This window comes from Sprattus sprattus, assembly GCF_963457725.1.
Source record: "Sprattus sprattus genome assembly, chromosome: 9".
NCBI lineage: Eukaryota > Metazoa > Chordata > Actinopteri > Clupeiformes > Clupeidae > Sprattus > Sprattus sprattus.
The window spans coordinates 8,710,947-8,731,246 of record NC_137928.1 but is presented as its reverse complement, the minus strand read 5'-3'; positions in this window follow the sequence as shown (position 1 = coordinate 8,731,246).

Below are 20,300 nucleotides of genomic sequence, written 5' to 3'. Positions count from 1 at the left end.
TTTAAATAATCTGAATGACAGCATTTTAACTTAGATTAATGGATCACACCATGCTGATAAAATAGAATTTCCTGGGAGCAGAATCTATCAATTATTGTATAACTGTCATCGCTATACACGGTGACCACAGCAACACACGGTGACCACAGCAACACACCAAAATATAGAACTTTGAGTTACTATCCAATTAGAGGACACAAATTTGGTTCTTTTGATGTCATTTTTTGTGAAGCGACACGACACCTGGACTATGAATTGGCCTTCAGAGGATCTGAATAGAGGAGTTGGCTTTCTTGTAGACTGACAGTATATTTCCATACGCAGCCTTCCAAAGAACTCCCTGCAGTTGACTCTTAGGAGACAAACCGTCCAACCGTATGGTATTGTGCTGGGGTATTAAAATCAATTGATGGACTGTAGATTAGAGTTGTCTCTTGAAGGTTCTAGCCAGTAAGAAGACGTATGGTACCGTACTAGTGTTGCAGAACCAGTTGTTTGTTTGCTAATGTATTCCATTTGTGTTAATGTTTTATTTTGTGAGGAAAAAGGTTTTGACCATAAATTGTGATGTTCCGCTACAGATGTTCCTCTAACAGTGTCTTTTTTGCTCTGATATTAATGCTTTCATCTGGGTTGGGCTGAGAATATAGTCAAAGTCAATATTAACTTCATTGTAAAAACATCACCCTACAACACATTTTGCGACCGTAACTCAAATATGATTGATAATTGCAACGTTAGTACCACTATTAAAATACTGATAGAAAAAAATGCATAATGGGGTGTAAATCATGGCATCACCCTGCAAGGATAGCCAGTGGAGCATGCAGAAAGAGTTGTGACATAGGGCCTGGTCACTGCCCTCTTGGGTCATGTCATCTATGGGTCACAGGTGAGCTACATTCAGTTGTCACACCATGCGGTTATGCCATGAGCCATGACGTTCCAGCCACCAAACAATGTGAAGAACAAATGGAAGGAGATCCATCAGCGGGGATGGGGCCAAGGACGGACCTCTGCTGATGGCATGACCAGAGAGGTTCAAAGTTCACCATAGGAGTCAAAGTTGCTGGGGGAATCATTACAACCGCAAAATGATTCAACCAAAACGTGATCGTGTTATTGACGGAGATGACCAAAATCCAATTAGAACCTTGAGGGTCAAGGACACCGTAGACACGGACAGACAAACAGTTCAGTTACATGGTAGCTATATGTCTTTGGATACCATTTTAAAGAAACTGAATGAACCATTTAGAACTCATAGTGGGTTTCTCAAGAAACGTTTTGGAATGTAAGTGCAGGTTTTTACAAAGGGCAATGGGACTACCGCTTTCTGTCTGAATAAGGCATGAATTTACACAAAAGGGATAGGTCTGATAGACCTTGCAGAGTGCTCAAAGCCTGTGCTTACACTATTTTATTCCAGCTTTACACAGGCAAGTGGTATAATTCTGTCTTATGTCCCAGCAAATCCTGCTAAGCTTACAGTCTCATCTAATGGACTGTGAAAGGACAATCTCAAAGTCCCCTTTTTCTCCCTTTTTATTCAAACGACATCTGTGGTAGCCTACAACAATATATTTCATATTCTATCTCCTTTTTCTACATAAACAGGCAAGCCTCAAGTAAAAAAAGGTTGGACTGCAACAAAATTCAAAATGACATTGAAGAAAGGAAAAGAGAGGTACCCTTGGAAAAAGTAGTCTTTTCGTCCATCTCTCTTTTTTCAAATGCTCTTTTTTCCACCCGTTCTTTCATGAGTATAATCGGCCACTTTGGAGCTGCTAATTGGCAGTGACTGCATCCCCCGTCCTTTGAGGCAGGGTTGCTGTGAAGTGACTGAAACATTGGAACCAGCTTTTGAAGTCCTCAGAAGGGAAATTTCACTTTGCTGCCATGGCAGCCGAGGGACTCCAGCTCCGGTAATTGAAAAGGAAGGAGGTAGACATTTAGGCTGTGCCCACCCCCCCAACAACATGCTGGGAGAGGCACTGCGCCTATGGGTCCATGGGAGATCTCTGTGTTCTCTGGACCAAGTGGAGACAGACTGCGCGGGTCGGGTGGGTTTCAACATGCAAAAGCCAACTCATGTTGATCTTGGGTTCACTCATCATTGTCAGTATGCTTGGGTCTATGCAGTGAAATGTTTCTTTTTTTGTATTCACCTACTGTCCTCGAAGGATTGAACCGTCTCACATTATAGTAAAAAGCTTACATTTTTGTTGCACTGAATGATAATAAATAAAAACTAAAACTACACCAATAAACACATGGATACGTCATTGTACATGAGAAACTTTAAGGAGACAAACACTCTTACTGGGCATATAGAGTATAGTGAACGGGATAGATATACGAATAACATCTTTGCTAATATCTTTAGAAATCAAATTAATGAGGAAGTAAAGTCATGTGTGAGTATGAAGATAAAAGAATGACTGTGGATGCAGATGCTGAGCTTACAGAGGATCTTACTGGGTACAAAACTGGAATGGAACAGCAAGGCATTTCTTTACGTAATATCTGTGAGGGGTGCATTTCACATTATAACAGCCGAATGAGATTTAAACATCAATTACAAACATTGTATTGACATTTATATTTCCCCACTTGTAATCCATAATGCATGTCAGTGGTGGTGTTACACCAGCATCTCAGCGTCCACAATCACCCCACAATACCCCATTATCCTCCCACCATACATTCTGGATTAACATGTCACTGGAGAGGGGAGACGGTGGGGGGTGGGAACATGGCACGTACAAAAGGATGCTCGCCCCCATTCTGACTGCTCCCCGAATTCTGTGTTAACCACACGCAGCTCCCCCTCTCCTCCATCTCCAGTCTCTCTCTCTCTTCTTTCTCTTTCTCCATGTCTCTCGCTCTCTCTCTGTTTCTCTCCAGCGCTGACCCGCTTGCCTAGTCTGCTGCAGGAGAGAGGCTTAGGCTGGGGGAAATCAAAGGCGAGGCTGGGACGGCGGCGCAGCAGAGAGGATTAGGGTGTAAGTCTTCAAAGGGCCCTCTCCTCAGACGCCACGCCTCGCTTCAGGCCGACTGCTAATGCCGTTTTTATTTTCACTTCTCTCTCTCCGCCCCTCCCCTTCCAACCTCTGTCTTTCAGTATCTCTTTCTCTCTCCCTTTCTCTCCCTCCCTACCTCACGTACTCTCTCTCTATCTCTCTCTCTCTCTCTCTCTCTCTCTCTCTCTCTCTCGGTTTTTCTGTTGAAACAGGTATGACTAACACGGCTGATTGCAGTGTGTGGCATAGTGATGTTATGGGAAGCAATGTACTGGGGAGACTTATACGAAGAAAGAGAGTAAAAGAGATATGGAGAGATACAGGGGGTGAGGGATGGATGAGTGGATAGATGGATGTGGATCAAAAACAGAGAGAGAAAGAGAAGGAGGGATTGAGCTAGAGAGGTGTGCATCTGGGGTGCTGGCGGTATTTAATGCTTGCTTTGGGAGTCTTCAGGTCTTCAGGTCTTCAGCGTGATGCTTTTGCCTAGGGCAAGGCCAAGGGACTGGAGCTATTGAACTCTCTGCTTTCTTCATCATAGACTTTTGTGAAGTCCTTTTCATACACAGGCACACACATTCACACATTCACACACACACACAGACACACAAACTCACATACACAGGCACACACACACACACACACACACACACACACACACAGGCACACATACACACAGGCACACACACACATACACACACACACACACACACACACACACACACACACACACACACTCACATACACAGGCACACACATTTACACATATTTAAAGAGAGAGAGAGAGAGAGAGAGAGAGTAAAGCAGATATAGACGTATTCCTTAATTACAACCACCATATCTTAAATCCTCCTTTCAAACTGATTCAAAGTCTTTTTGAGCATCTTGCTCTAAATTCTATAACCACCATTTCAACTCCACAATTTCAATCACCATAGTAAAGCAGAGTCATTATTGGACCGTATTTCAAGAGGGGGTTTCATTGCCCAATCTGATTTACATCTCCTGCGATAAGGAGAAAGAGATCACTCAGACCTCGCTCAACTCCGCCACTGCAATCACTCATTCAATCAAGTGTTCATTAAAGGAGCTGAAACCAGCGGGGGAAAGAACTGAATAACCTCATTTCCAAAGTTGGGCCGCGCGGCTGTCAAGCGGTGAATTTAGAGGGCCCGTTCGCTGAGTGGCAATTAATATCAATTACCGAGACTCAATCTGCAAAATGCGAATGGCCCAGCAAGCATTACAAGTAAAATCTAGCCCTCACTTTAAAAACTATCCCGTCACCGAGTAAGTGGAACTCTAGACAAACAGATTAGCAATTTAAGTCTATTTTTGTGTGGTGGCACCTGAAATTAGTAGGGGGAAAAGATAATCACATAGAACCCAGTTGCTGTTACTCAAACCTGTCCATATGTATGGTGGGGACGTGTTATACCCAAAGAGCACTACATAACATATACTTTGTCTTGTCAGTCCCCAGTGGATGATGCGAGCAAAGTGCGAGGCTAAAGCCCACAGAAAAAATGTGTTATGCAATCAATACTGTTGGTCATTTGGAACTGAAAGGGTTGCCAAGGTTTTGAGTAAGGCACTCTATACTTGACCCCCACTCCCCCGTACAAACACTGCACTCGCACAAAAGAGATGTGAGAGGAGGGAAAGGAAAGGCGCCCTCCTTTGTCCACTGATAGCACGCTATAACCTGGAAAGGACCCCGCTGATTGAAGTCACGAGGCAAAGCACCCTGGTCGGTGACCCAAGTTCGAGGCGAGCAAGGTCGCGCCAAAGTCACCCACCGCTGTAATTCAAAGCTGTCAGTTTGAACAATGGACAGATGTGTTCAATTACATAAATTGCGGAACATGAGAGAGATTTTTGAAGAGCAACACAAAGCTGGCTATTATGGCTGTGTCACTCATTCGGTTCTCCTTAAGGGTGTTGCTGTGTTAGCATGACATCATCATGTTGTACCAAAAAAAACAATGCAGCAGAATCAATCAAGTTCACCTCATGCTGTTCATTCATTATCTTTGCGCAATCCTGAGTGAATCTTCTAAGTGCTATCACATCAGCCAATTTGTATGTGGCAGTTAAAAGTTGTTCGTATTTCCTGTGACAAATAAAAGATTGCATACATTGTTACTATTGATAGAAGTAAATATTGGCATAGAAAATGTTTTAACATAATTGTTGACGAATTTGTACTCGGAGATGCGCCATGCAGTAGTCCGTATACTCTTGCGAAACACAATTACTTTGGTCCAGGGAGAAGATGAATAGGACGTGGGTAGGTGAAGTATTCGTCTTCGTCATTGTAAGTGAAAGTAATTCATGTGCCTTTGACCGAAGAGGCTGAGGCACTTACGCTAATTACATTCTAGAGGATGCGGAGGAAGAGGGTGGGGAAAGAAGAAATCAGAGAAGAAAAGAGAAATGATAAAGCAGAAGAGAGAGAGAGAGAAGAGAGAGAGAGTGAGAGAGAGAAAGAGAGAGAGAAAGAGAGAGAGAGAGAGAGAGAGAGAGAGAGAGAGAGAGAGAGAGAAGTAATGACTGGGCAAATACAGGACTACAATGAGCAAAACCCATTCATGCCCGCTGAAAAGGGGTGAGTATATAACATCCGTCTCCAAATGAACTGTTTTCAGCTGATGAGTATTACAGCAGAGATGCCATGGACACTCAGATGATGTGACTGATGAATGAGTATTTCAGCAGAGATGCCATGGATACTGAGAGGATGAGGTGACTGATGAATGAGTATCTCAGCAGAGATGCCACGGATACTGAGAGGATAATGTGACTGATGAATGAGTATCTCAGCAGAGATGCCATGGACACTCAGAGAATGATGTGACTGATGAATGAGTATTTCAGCAGAGATGCCATGGACACTCAGAGAATGATGTGACTGATGAATGAGTATTACAGCAGAGATGCCATGGATACTCAGAGGATGATGTGACTGATGAATGAGTATTTCAGCAGAGATGCCATGGACCAGCAGAGGATGTGACTGATGAATGAGTATTTCCTCTTAGGTCACAGATACCGATTCCTGCGTTGTTTAGTGGCTATAGTGCATCAGACATGGAGACTGCAATTAGTCGGCCTAAAAAGGTCTGTTTGTTATAGTCTTCTTTATTTCCTTTATTTCAAGTTGAATTTAGTCACTTCTTCTGAGGCTCTCATTTCCAGCAGGATGGTCAACTCTGAACAGTCAGAAGTGCTCTGAACAGTCAATTCAAAGATCAACTTTTAATTTAATATATTTAATATATATGCAAATGATCAACATAAAACTAAACAATGGCTCTTTTAGAACTGAGTGTCACATCTTTCACTTTATCTGATCCAGCTTTAAAGTAGTGCTATGTAGTAAAACCCAGGAGAAACATGGACAACACCATTCCTATATTAAACTATAGTGCTGCTAAAACACTCCTCGGTGATGCAGAGGCCTCTCTCTCCCATGCCAGGTTCCTCTGGATGAAGCCATTACCGTACTCAGTGGTGTGATGCATTTGTAATCATCATTACGCTCAGGCATATTTGGGGATATAAATGGTTTGTTAGTCTCTGTAATTAAAGTGATTTCATGGTTGTAACAATTTTAGGTGTTTTTAATCTGAGCTGCAGCCATTTTGTTTATGCAAAAAGCACTGAGCTAAAAGCATATCTTCTCAAATTAGCCTTATTTGATTTTCCCCTACCAAGCCTGAAAGCATAGCCTGAGGTAAATTGATGCTCCACAGTCTATTGGAGGGGAACGTCAGCCTTTTTCCCTTTTAATCACATTTACTTAAAAGTTGCAGAGACTGAGGAGAAACTAGAGATGTGTGTCCGCAAGCAGCAGTCGGCCATTGCTTACCGTAACCTGTACAATAAGGCGGATGCTAACACTTCACGCGACAAAATAAATATTTGACTCTCCTACCAGCTGTTGGATGAGCGATAAATATAAAAAAATATCGCAAGGTGCAGGGCAGTGCTTCTGTAACACTGATATTCTGTCACACATAGGCATGAATCAGTAAATGTTCAAAATTAGTTGATATTCTCCAATGCACCTTTGCAATGCACCTTGCCGAGATCTAGGAAGAACTCGACCACTTCATTCTTCCGAAGAATGTCTGCTCTGTTTGCCTACTCTCCACAGCAAGAGATTGCAAACAAGACTCTTTTCATTAGTGGTACCTCGTCAGTGGAATGACCTACCTAGTGCTAGCCGATCAAGATAATAATAGCCTACATTCAAAGACTATTCCAAAGTGTTTTAACCCCTATGGATTCTTTGAGGTAGTCTGACATGCCTTGATATTTTAACCTCAAGAAACCTTGAATGGTTTACTTTTCAAATACAGTATACAGTATATAGGAAGAAACTAAATATATATTGAGAGCTTTGTGAGGAGAATAAAATATAGAACATGCACATTTCAGTGTCTTAAGCTCTTGATGACCCATCCATTAACAAAGAGAGCTATTCATATGATACCAGCAGGGCAAAATTGGCGATCATAATTAGGGGTGAATACGAGGTGAAAATGTGCATTTTGGATCGATTTGTTTGGATGGATGTTTGGATGTTCCTGACCTGTGGCTTTTGGAAACCCAGAAGTACTTGAATTGTAGCAAAGGTTTCCAAAGTTCTCCGAAGTATATCCCAATTTATTTCAATTGGGGAAAAAATGGAAGAAAAACGAGAGAAGTAAAAAAGAAGGGCTGGGAGGATTGCAATTTAGTTTTACATCAGCACTGCACTGATCCCAACAGACATGTCAGAGTTGGAGCGGTGTCAATATCTCAAGAGCGCTAGGAGCAGAAGCGGCGCCAATTAGATGGAAGAATGAAAATATAAAATACTTATGTGAAACAATATGTGATTTCTTGTGCACTCACATAGTTAGGGGGATAAATCCAGGGGAAACAAACTTAAAAAAGTTGGGCAAACTGAAAGTACATCAAGCACGCTACAGGAGAACTTCCCTTACAGTGATGGCAACAAAATCAGTCACATCATTGTCATATCATAACCCTGTTTCTTTGCACTTTTGACGTGTAAACCCATGTTGCTCAACTCTCTCCCATGCAGTTATAAGGAAGCACATCAGTTAACCTATATCCATATTCAAAAGCACTTGTGTGACTTCTCTCTTCATCTGGGTGAATCATTCAGGGATCTGGCTGTGTGTGCTTAAGCAATGACAACAGGAGGGGAGAACAGAGCATACCACAGACTTGCTGACTGTTAACGTTACTTCATGGTGCTCCGAGAGCCACAGCTCAGCTGCCATGAGCTCATACTGCAGCAAGCCAGAGTTCTCCGAAAAAGAAAGAGAGAAGTAGGAGAGAGAGAGACACATTAAGGATGACACGATGCTGATGAATGTTGCCTCGGCTTCCTCGCACACGAACCCTGTGTGCACTAATGAATCCAGAGAGCCCTCTGCTCTGTGCGGCCCTTTGATTTCTCTCTCTCTCTCTCTCTCTCTCTCTCTCTCTCTCTCTCCCTCTCCCTGTCTCTCTGCCTCTGTCTCTCTCTCTCTCTCTCTCTCTCCCTCTGTCTCTCCCTCCCTCTCTCCATCTCTCTCTCTCTCTCTCTCTCTCTCTTCCTCTCCCTGTCTCTCTGCCTCTGTGTGTCTCTCGCTCTCTCTCTCTCCCTCTGTCTCTCCCTCCCTCTCTCCATCTCTCTCTCTTCCTCTCTCTCTCTCTCCCTCTCCCTGTCTCTCTGCCTCTGTGTCTCTCTATCCCAAAGACTCCCTCACAATCAGTTGATCTTAATTGCGTCTAATAAATCCACCTGTTCTCTTCCCCCATACCGCGTTCGAGCGCTGAAACCACCGGTGCCTGAAACCCATTGGACGGTCGCCAGGGAGCGGAGACGTCAGCTAATGAAAGCTCGGTACGGCAGAAAGACTTTTCCCCGTTAATTATTTGTTTTATAAATATGCAACGCCCCCGCGGCTCCTTGAGTGTGTACTGGTCCGTTTCGGCGACGGCTCAGGGGGTCTGGAGCACGGGCAGAGCTGCTGTCTAGGTTGCCATGGCATTGGTGCAGAATTCAGCTGGTAAAGCATGATATTTAAAAAAAAAAAATCCTCAGTCTGCTTTGGCAGTTAACGCAATTAAATGTTGCCAATCAAATTACATTATGAAAATTTGATCATGCACACTTCTGCTACAGCTTGGATTTCACTGGCCCTATTTGGGGTTGTCGACACTTATTCGGTCTCATCACATGGGTTTCCTTCCAACTTTTTAAATGTGAATTTTGACCATTCGAATAGGATAGCCTGAGTGGAAACGCTTGTATTTCGCATAAAATCTTCTAAATCGAATTACAAATTGATTCGCTAGAGGGAGGTGGATTAATTGTCGATTTGCATAGGGTATAATGCGACCAAGGTTGATGGAAACAGGTTTGGTCACATCGGATCGCATTTGTTGAGATCTTATGACGTCTTTCCATTTAAGTTGACCTCAACTTTTGAACCCACAGCTGTTCACAACTCCTTCACAACTTTAATTCGCGTAACACAGCGGATAGAAACAAGACTCTCATTTCTTTTAGCTGAATTTTCATGAATGCACTTGATGGAACTGGAAATATTGTAGTAAGACATTAACTACTTGTTCTGTATCTGCAACTTACTCTGGATGTGTACTCTGTCTGTCTCTCTCTAAGCAATTGACATGTGACCCCCCCCCCCTCCCCCTCTTCCTGCTAGAGTCCTTTGTGTCCTGGCACTAACCCCCTCCCCCTTCCCCCCAATAGGCGAACCTCTCACTGTATCCCCCCCCCCCTCCTCTCACCTAAAGGGTGTGGCCCTCCCCCTCCTCCTTCTGTACTGTAACCTGACTGAATGTATAAATGCCATTGCATTCTGCTATCAGGTAGGCCTTTCTCTGAGCAGCAGCTGAGAGGGGTCTCCACGCTGAAATAAACCTACAGAAACCTGACTTCGTCCTCCGGTCCATTCTTCAACTTTAGCGTGCTTATTAATATTCTGTCACACTTAAATATGCAAATGTAGAGACCCAGCTAGTGACACTATCAGACTTTGCAGTCATTTATTTCGAGCTACTGCAAATGTTAGCATCTTCACATCCTCACACTTCCCTTTAAGCTTGTTCTGTCTCCGCTATAATCCTGGTGATCCATGTTCAGCCATTATTATCATGCTAATATTTGGAGCATGCAAAACGTAGGAATCTTGTATTATGAGAAAGCTGGTCAGATATAATAACCAGTGCTCCCAATATAACCACTTTGCCAAAGCTCCTACGAGGGTTTAACACAGAAAATGATACTTGGAGGAGCAGAAACCATGACAAGGAAATAGTATTAATTACTTAGAGGACAAGCTGATTTTAGAAAGAAAACCAAAAGGCTGAGAGAATCATTACATTCTTGCATGAAAGTGCTTAGCCCACACTTCTATGTCTGTCTACATGTTAAATGTACATATAGAGGATCCATATGGAGAAAGTCAATGGCCTGTTCACCAGAGAATGTAGTTTGATGAGCTGTGGGATACTAAGGGAGATTGCCATTCAAACTGAGCTACTCCTTTAACTGAATTCGAAATGGTGCAAAACTGCATCCGTCGATCTAACTAGACGTATCTGTTGTTGTGTGTTTTAGGGAGATCGTCATTGTTATAAACAGTACAACAACAAAAAAATACTAAATGCTTAATATGTCTCACAGAAGGATCTAACCAAATGCCACAGTACCTTTTTTGATGTAAGTGCAGAGTTCTATACTACAGCATGGCCAACCCAGTTTTGTAAGCATTTCAGGCCTCTGTTCCGCTGACATAAAATCCAATCCATGCTTATCTGCTGTTTGCTCTGTCTCATGAAAGGGCAACAGTGTGTCCACACAAAACGTCTGGCACCAGATCAGTTTGGACTTGTGGAGAATGTTAAGTCTATCGGAGTGAATTAAACATGATTCTGTAGTACTGTCATGAAACAATCTCACACCTTCATAGGAATTAATTAACTTTTTAACAATTATTAATTAGTAATTTGCAGTCTGATGAAAGCCGGCCGCTCTGATAGTGACAGCAAATCCCAGCGCTCCCTGTGCAAAATGTCTAGAATCTCTGTCAAGCCATTTCAGATCCTGTCACAGACTTCCCCCAAAAGGCGAATGCAAACCGAAACGTGCCGTCGAGGGCCGCAGTTCTCCTACCTCGAGAGCAAGGGACTGGTTTCAAGGGAGAAGAGAAGAAAGGGCTGGCAGACGAGCACACTCGGCCTCCCTGGCCCGGGCGAGGGGAAGAGTCACTCCTAGCCTCGGGGAGGAGTGATGCTTTCACAGAGTCGGCAGGCGAGCTCGAGCCAGGGTTAGAACATTCTCTCAGATCCCACAGTGACACGGGGAACAGGAGGGCCACAAATGTCAGGGATGTTGTTCTTAGCCGGAGGGGTAGACAGTACTTCCTGCAAGGGTCTCGCATGTTTATAGCCACGCCACTGGACCGAAGTATCCCAGAAGAAAAGCATGTGAGAACAGCACAACAGCATGCAACAGCAGGGAGAAAGTTACCTGACGAAAGCAGGGAACTGAGAAACTGGGCTCAATGATTATTACAGTTTGAGTAAACATTGCAATGCATTTCAGGATGACACTATACTAGGACCGTACTTGCCTCAATTACAACTGAGATCTCTATTTAAAGAGGTTATAGAAACCTTAAAGCAGCCATACGGAGTTCTGTTCCAAAACTAGCAAACTAACTACCTAAAAGACATTAAAAAAACATGCAAACATCAGGAACAGCCCAGTTGACACTGAAAGAAGCTTGCCCAGACACTAACTGGTGGCTTTTGGCAATATAGCTGGCAATGTCATGCTGTGAAAGCTTTTCTTCCATTTTTGCAGGGTATTCCAGCCCGGTATACAGAACTACATAGGGCATATCTTGGATGGCTAGTGGGAAAGACACAGGTGTTTATCTGTCCTTATTATACGGCTCTTCAGAATGTTCCAAAAAGTACCGTTGATTTGAATGGGCCATCCCTACGTCATACCCATACATTAATTCCTGCTAACAGACCTCTGCCAAAGATAATCACCGCTGTCATTGGCAACGGGTTTTGTACTTCTAATTCACATCTTTCATATCATTCCGCCAGAAGTCCAGTCATTTTAACGCAACAGTAGAGAGTAATTTGAAGTCAGCAAGTAATGGGTTGCTATGCAACACCTGAAACTTCAAAGTTCTATTTGCTTGAAGAACTATTTATTTCTAAACGGGACACATGAAACGGCACCTAAATCATTAAAAAGAGGTATGTTGGAGGAATGTCTTCTATCGTTTTTGGCAAGTACCCGTATAATAAGCGGGATAATGTATTGTCCGTCGGTCATTCTACAAAAATAATTCCCTTCGGTACAAAACAACACCCTCCGCTGCGCGTCGGGGTGTTGTTCGCCCCGTCGGGAATTATTTTTGTAGAATGACCTCCGGACAATACATTATCCCTTACTTAACATGACCATATGCTATCAAATTGAATTTAAGGGATGGTACTAAAACTAGTTGCCTTTAAAACCATACCTTAAAAAAGTGTCAAATTGTTGCATAGTGTTACTTTAACATGGAGGCTACTTGCTGTTTGATTTTCAGCAGTGCTGCCAAGCCCATTGGGACACAATCACACATAACTCTGATTACGCCTCAGAACATCAAGTCAATCAGTCTCACACGTCTAGATAACTATTTATCTTTCTCCAGTTGCTGGATACTTATTTTCTACCAAAAACCTCGTCTCCACAAACAATCAAAGTCTGTGGAAGTAGAAAATGAGGTTGTTATTTATATGTGCACGCTGGTTGGAAATAAGCGTGCTATTATCCAAAGGCACTTCTGTCATCAAGAGCAGCTGCATCGGGAAGAACACAATATTCCAGATGATTTATTTTCTATTTTCTCTTCCCAGTGAGCATCAGAGAGCAATATGACAAGCAAGAGGAGCTGCTTGCGACACTGTGACCAGGGCCAATATCCTGCTGATTAGGACCTACCTATATTTTCATTCAGCAATAACAGTAATGGAAGCACAGTGCACAGGGAAACATTCAAGTCATAGAAAACACCTTTGGATGTTCAAACAGGATGCTATGTGTTTAATTGTGATTGAAAGCCTTCCTCTTCAGGTAAAAATGAGTTAGTAGTGTGATTAAGCATCCATTCCTTCCAGGTGTCATTTTGCAATGCATTGTAGACTCCTTCCTTGAAAGTGGTCTGTTGACAGTGAATACTTCTTTGCAACTATTGGTAAGAAACTCTGTTGTTGACTTGTTATTATTATTAAAACTGAAAACACTCTGCTGTCTGACCAGTAGGTCGAGCAGGGGATATGAATTGTTGTCCAGCAATTTGTGCAACATCCTCTCAACAACCAACTCTAGTGGCTCCAGAGCAGTCCCCAGCACAGAGCCAGCTTTCATCTAAGTATCTAAACATTTAAATAACAGGGTCTGGTAGCATTATAACTTGTGGAGGGAGTAATAGGGATGTGTGCAAGGCATTTCAGCACCCTGGCCAGAGACCAAGCCAACCACACTCCCTCTATTAGCTTAAATCCAGCAGATTTGGAAGTTGATCTCATGAACCAGCCACAGTAATTATAGCATAGGAATGCTGACATATTACGTCTGGCATGTGATCTTTTAACACTGATTCATTTCCCACCAGCATTTTGATGAAAGCAATTCACATCTTCACTCCGAAGTACTTAATGTACTGTTATCAATGGTCTGTCTTTTCAGTTGGTGTTCATAGTAGGCAGAGGGGGAGCTTACAGCTGTTTGTCGTTTGTGAAAGGTCTGACATTGTGCTTTCTTCTAAAGCGTTTACAATACTGACAATTCACCGAAGAACATTCTGGTACAAGGATTGCATCCTCATTATAACTGATAACCAAACAAGTCTCTCCCAGGGACAAGTTTCTCCCACTAACAGTGTTGCAGAATTTAAAAAGGCAGATTTAACTCTCCGACATGTTATAATTTCATGAGCCACAGTGCTCAGGGGGCATCGCACAACTCATGTGTTCCTGAGCCGCATTATGGGGCTTAAGATTGTTTGTTTGCCCTTTGTATTACAGAGAAAGCCACTCGCTTCCTACTGCCCAGAAGAAAAGCTCTAATCTAGTTGGGAACAGTCCTTGCAGAATGGGGAACATGGACCACAGTGCAGTTTTCCAGAGTCAATAGCCGATAGACTAACAGAATAGTGATATTCCAACCAACAAATAAGGAACAATAAAGTGTAAAGCCACCCCCCTTTGTGTGTCACAATCAAGAGTGGTACAGTCCTATTTGCATAACAGACTCTACAGTTTACAATTGTGATGAGGAGTACTGGGGGTGTTTGGCATCGGTAAAAATGTCTTCTGTCATTCCATTACAACTATGCTCGGAGCTGTTTGTCTCTATTTCCAGTTTGCCTTGCTTGGTTGCTCGACGTCCCATCGACTATCATCCATTGCAAATGTTTGCGGGTCTTGATGACAGGATAAAAGGAATGTTTGATTCATATCCTCATCCCTGGAAGCTTTAGTACGTGCGCGGGGGGATGTTAGACTAACAACTGTACAAAGAGAGAGATGAGTTTCCTGTACAGCTAACTGGCAGACCTCCCATAGATGGCCCTTTGAGGTGTTAAGCACGACATGCCGCCTCCATCTCTGCAATCCATAAATCAAACCATTAGCATGAGGTCCCTCAGGGAATGACAGGAACTTTTCTCACAAAAAGCACCACTCATTAGCCCACCCTGTCTGTGTGTGTGTGTGTGTGTGTGTGTGTGTGTGTGTGTGTGTGTGTGTGTGTGTGTGTGTGTGTGTGTGTGTGTGTGTGTGTGTGTGTGTGTGTGTGTGTGTTAGTGTGTGTGTGTGTGTGTTAGTGTGTGTGTGTGTGTGTCCCACATGCGCCTGTGACTTCAGGGGATTTGCTATTTCCATATCCCCCGTACATATAAAATATAGCATATTTACCATGGCCCCGTTTGTGAGCAGGGCAAAATGTCTGCTACTTTTGAGCATCGCACTGACTGACTCTCTGTGCTCCTTTCTGTGTCAATATCTTATTATGTCCAGCAATTAACCTTGAGCTGTCACGGCTAAGTTAAACAAATGTTCTGGTGTGTCTGCCAAGAAAACATTGCAAGCAGGCCAGGTCATTGAGTGATGATTGACAGTTTGAAAAATGTGTGTGTGTGTGTGTGTGTGTGTGTGTGTGCGTGTGTGCGTGTGTGTGTGTGTGTGTGCGTGTGTGTGTGTGTGAGTGAGAGACAGAGAGAGAGAGAAGAGAGAGAAAGAGGTGGGGGATAGAGAGAGAGTGATGGACTAGCAGTTTACACAAAAACGAGAAATCATCATAACACACTTTTGACGTAGCTGGCCAGATGGTCACTCAAGACACCACAGGGAAAAAGAAACATCGATCTCCTGAATGGAGTGATTTGGAATGCTTTTCAATGTACCCACTTACATTACTTTTGAATTACAGGGATCTTTACTTAGTTAAGCTGCCTGCATCGTCATAAGGTACCCTTAACCTTCTTTAGAAAACAGCAGGCTGTTTGGGGAGGCCAGCACTACCGTCAAAAAGGACAAATGGACAGAAGTGCAAATGAGACGGGTGATATTTTAGGAGGCTTTGAACCATTTCCAATAACAATGCATCTTGATGACCTTTTGTAGCAAGGAATAGCTCAATGTAGACGGCAGTAGATTAAGCACACCATCATTAAAACTACTGACCCTGGCAAGCAGACTGCACACATCAAAATAGGAGCCAAATGCAATTGTACCTTATGGAGTGTAAAAGGTCAACAGACCTAGAAAGGGGTTTTATAAAGAGAGAGAGATAGAGAGGGAGAGAGAGAGAGAGAGAGAGATAGAGAGAGAGAGAGAGTGAAGGAGGGAGGGACAGAGGACAGATATAGGTATACTGAGCCAATGACAACCTGTTTATGTCAGTGCAGTGGCCATATGACAGTAGTTAGTTTAGCATAACTAAAACTAAACAAACCTCAAGCTACATGTGAAATATTTATATTATGTCTGAAAACCTGGGCTTGTCAAATAAAGAGTTTTAAAAATACACATTTTAAAAACTACCAAAGAAATACATGTAAATACATTGGTTGAAGTGTCAAGTTTCTACAAACCACCAAATTCGACACAATAAGTAACAGAATTGCAAACTAGATTCATTTCTGGAATTTACTGTAAAAAAAAAAAAAACACATTTTGTTTATGAAGACTTGTACAACGTCTTTATAGTTAAGGTTTCATCTCAGCAGTCTGCATCAAGCTGAGTGATTTGCCCCCATATCAGCTGGCCAAAGGTGAATGCATATTATGCGCTTTCCCTACCTGGCATGCATGCTTCCTCAGGCAGTCAGGTACCCACTCCAGATGGTGGGCCTATTAATCAAAGCAGTGGAGCCAATCAGGCAACGTAAATAGCCATGTCAGAGGCTCAATAATTGATATGGATTATTACAGAGCTCATGGTGGCTCCAAGGAATAAGGTGCACGAATATCAAACTAATTGTCAGTGAAGGATGCAAACTGGCCACAGGTAATATCTCCTTGTGGAGGACATAATCTCTGCGTCAGCTACGCTCCCTGAAGTGGGCGTCTCAGACTAGTTACTATGGACGAAATGATTGTGAAACTATCAGACACCAGGTGGGAGTAAGGCTGAGATCTTGGCTATGCCTCTGGTTATCCACTTCATCAGCATCTTGACCTACTATGAACAGCCCCAGTAGATGGAAAATACATTATCTACATGCAAATGAGGCAGACATACAGTGGTAGTTCTAGCGCTCTCAAACTGGGAAAGACATTGGGCCCTCATTTCAACATGGCTAATGCTGCTGGCAACTCTATGAGTACACCACACATGACTAAAGCTAATTTAATACATTGGAAAAAACATTTAGCTATTTTCAAAAGATAAGCAAGATCCTAAATGCAAATATTTGTTGGTCCGCGCAATGCTGTTCCATGTACTTACTTTCTTCAAAGCAACACCATTTCCGTGAAACTTATAAAAAGCACGAACGAGCAACTATCATTTAAAGTCAATGTCAACCGTGTGTTCATCCAGATGTTAAAAAGCGCAACAACTCCATGTAAAAACCTTATGGAGTCGAAATCACTGCTCGTTACTCAGCTCTAGTGTATCCAAACGCCTTTGATCCACCTTCTTTTCACCTTTCCATCTTTAATCGATATATTATATTGAGTTTTACTGCCTTCTGACTGGAGGCATGGGAACAAAAGTCCCCTGTGCGGTTACTGCTGCACGAAGCCTGTTCGGGTGCTTGTTGCCCTATGGAATTTGGGTCTGTTGTGTTAATTGCCTGGATTTCACTAGGGGAAACAAATACTGAATCTATTACATTTCTACTGTTCTATAATTCAAGTGTTTAATAATAATCCTTGATATTTTTTGTAAGAAGTTTTATTGCAGGTTTAATTTCAAATGACTAAATATGAGTCTTCAAGTTAATATTAGTGATCGTGGGATAAGTAGCTTGACTTCAAGGATCAGTATTAAATGGTTAGTATCATGCAATGTGTGGTATTCATGTATTATCATTTGTTTATGTTGTCACGTTTCAATCACAGTAAATTATTCAAGATTCAACACTGCATCAGATTTTGGACCACCATGAATGTTCAGGGCCAGGCAAAGCCATTCCAGAGAAATGAAATAGAAACAGGCTTCCAGATATGGTCTTCATAGGCTTTTACGTCATAGGCTTTGCTCTTTCATACCAAACCCATTATAAGCCCGAAACCGCAGATGCAAATCTCTTTCACCGTTATTTGTAGGATCACACTTCCATTCCATACCATCCTCGCCGACTATGCATTCACCGGCTACATAAACATAAGCAACATGTCACCTTGACATCAAATATAGCTTTTATGAAAACATCACAACGGAATGAATGTAGACGTTCTCCTTGTTGGGACCCATGACCGTGGACCCAAGGACTGTCATTCAAAGTCTATTCATCTCAGCCTTCATTTATTTACAAGTGCAATCATCCTCCCTTCCCTTACACAATCAATGATGGACTCTTTTACCCCCTGCTGCCCCCGTGAACAAACACTGGATGCCACAGATAACAGTCTCTTCAAAGGTCAGAGCGCTGATGGGAGATAGCACAGGGGAAAGGGGGGAAGAAGGACGAGAGGAGGAGGGGAGGGGAGAGGTGAGTGAATGTCTGGAGCGCCCACCAACAGTCACAGAAACACAGAGCTCGTGGCAGACGTGCCCTTTTCAGGCAGAACTGTTGCAACTCCGCTGCGTGTCTCTTGACAGGAAACGCAGGCTGGGAGACCATCCAAAATTTAAAATGTGATGAAACTAGAAAGATACAATACTGCGTGATATTGCACTGCTTCACATGTTTAATGAACAGATACACTTTTAAGCGTTCAATTCTACACTGTGTACAGTCCAAGTAGTATCAGACTTAAGAAGTCTCCCTTGACCTCTTATTGTGGTGGATATCAAACTCCATGCATTGACTTATATTGTCTTTTTTTTTTTTCAACAGAAGCGTACAGTACTCTCATTGCTGTCTGTTCTCCAGTTCATTGGTAGAGACTTTGAAGGCACTGAGGGGGTTGCAGGTACAGAGTTAGGGAAGTGACAATGACAAAATATGCCTCTCCGTTTTACTCTGAAATGATTTCTGTCAGATAACCCCCATGTTGACTGAAACAGGGCTTCTGCAGTGACTGGAGTCTCATAGACTAATCAGAATTCCACAACCAGTCTGTCCACAGCCACTAATATCCAATAGCTCACAGAGAGTCTCTCTTTGGATTTTGGCATTATTAAGATACAGATGGTGGAAGAAAAAGAAATGGATCACTGTCTGTCAATAGAATGATATATTTCAGACTGTTTTGATGTGTTTCATTCCAAAGATAATGTAGCTCCAACAGGTTTATGTTGCTTAATCAGATAAACCATTGCACCATTGAAAGTGAAATTGTATTTGTGTGAGTTTTAGCTCATTTAAGAAATACTAACCCAAGTATCCAAGTATTTGCCTCAATTATGCCGTATTAGAGGTCAAATATTATAATTGATCGGATGAGGCATTTCACGACAAAAAGTAAGTGGGATGTTTTAATCTATTTGCTGAGCTGTTGTTAAAAAAAACAATCAAACTCAAGGTTGTGCTATCACACTAAATATGAATTACAGTATATGAAAAAAATACCTGTAATGGGTTACATAATTTGTTTTTTATGACTAACATGGCATTTTGATTAACAGTTTTAGGCTACAAATCAATAACAAAACTGATCAGGCCAGTGGAGATCATAGAACCTAAATACATGACCTACTTACAGTCAAACACGGTTTTAGTATGGAGAAGGTCCTGGCGTATTCACAGTTAATACAGTAGATACGTTTGTTTGTCCTGAATCAGTACTAAATAGATTCCTAGTGCATCCCAGCTCTATTCTAATGGGAAATGTTTTAGGCAGAGGACTCAAATCACTAATCTGATCCCCGCTTTGAAGCTGCATATATAGGATAATGCAGACCTGGAGCTGAACAACTTCCATTGTCCCTCAGTGAAAGCAGCAATGCTGACAGGAACCAAATGTTTGGTGGGATGTCCCTGAGAGAGAAAGGACACAATTAGTTAACTAATCAATTCCCAAGGAGAGGAGTGGTTGGAAAAATCAATGCTCTCATTATGCGCTTAGACGTCATGTGTTTGCAGCCGGATCAAAGCCTCAATGCGTCCACACCCTGGCCTACAGGGATGTCTCAGAGGATGATACCCAATGGCGGTGGGGAGGCCATGATAGAAAATGGTGGGGTGAAACATATACAAAGAGATGCCATTACCACATGTATGTAAATGGAGCTGAGTCACAGGGCTTAAGCGCCCGTGTAATCATTGTCATTTTCAGCATCCTATTTGCAATCGATGCATCTCTGCCTCTCTGGAGAGGTTCTCAGTGGTCTCACTGGGGCTTCTGGAATCTTCAAATGTCAAGACATGAGGCAGACAGAGAGAAAAAAAAAACAAGCAGACATCTGTATTGTCACATGAATTATGTAAAAACGTGGAAAAGTGACAATGATCCTGCAACAGAAATTGTGTGGTTCCAGACGGAAATCGGATTTCAATCTCAGACGGATTTTACGCCATATCATGAAAAATACAAAATGGGTTAAGGATAATCGAATGTTTA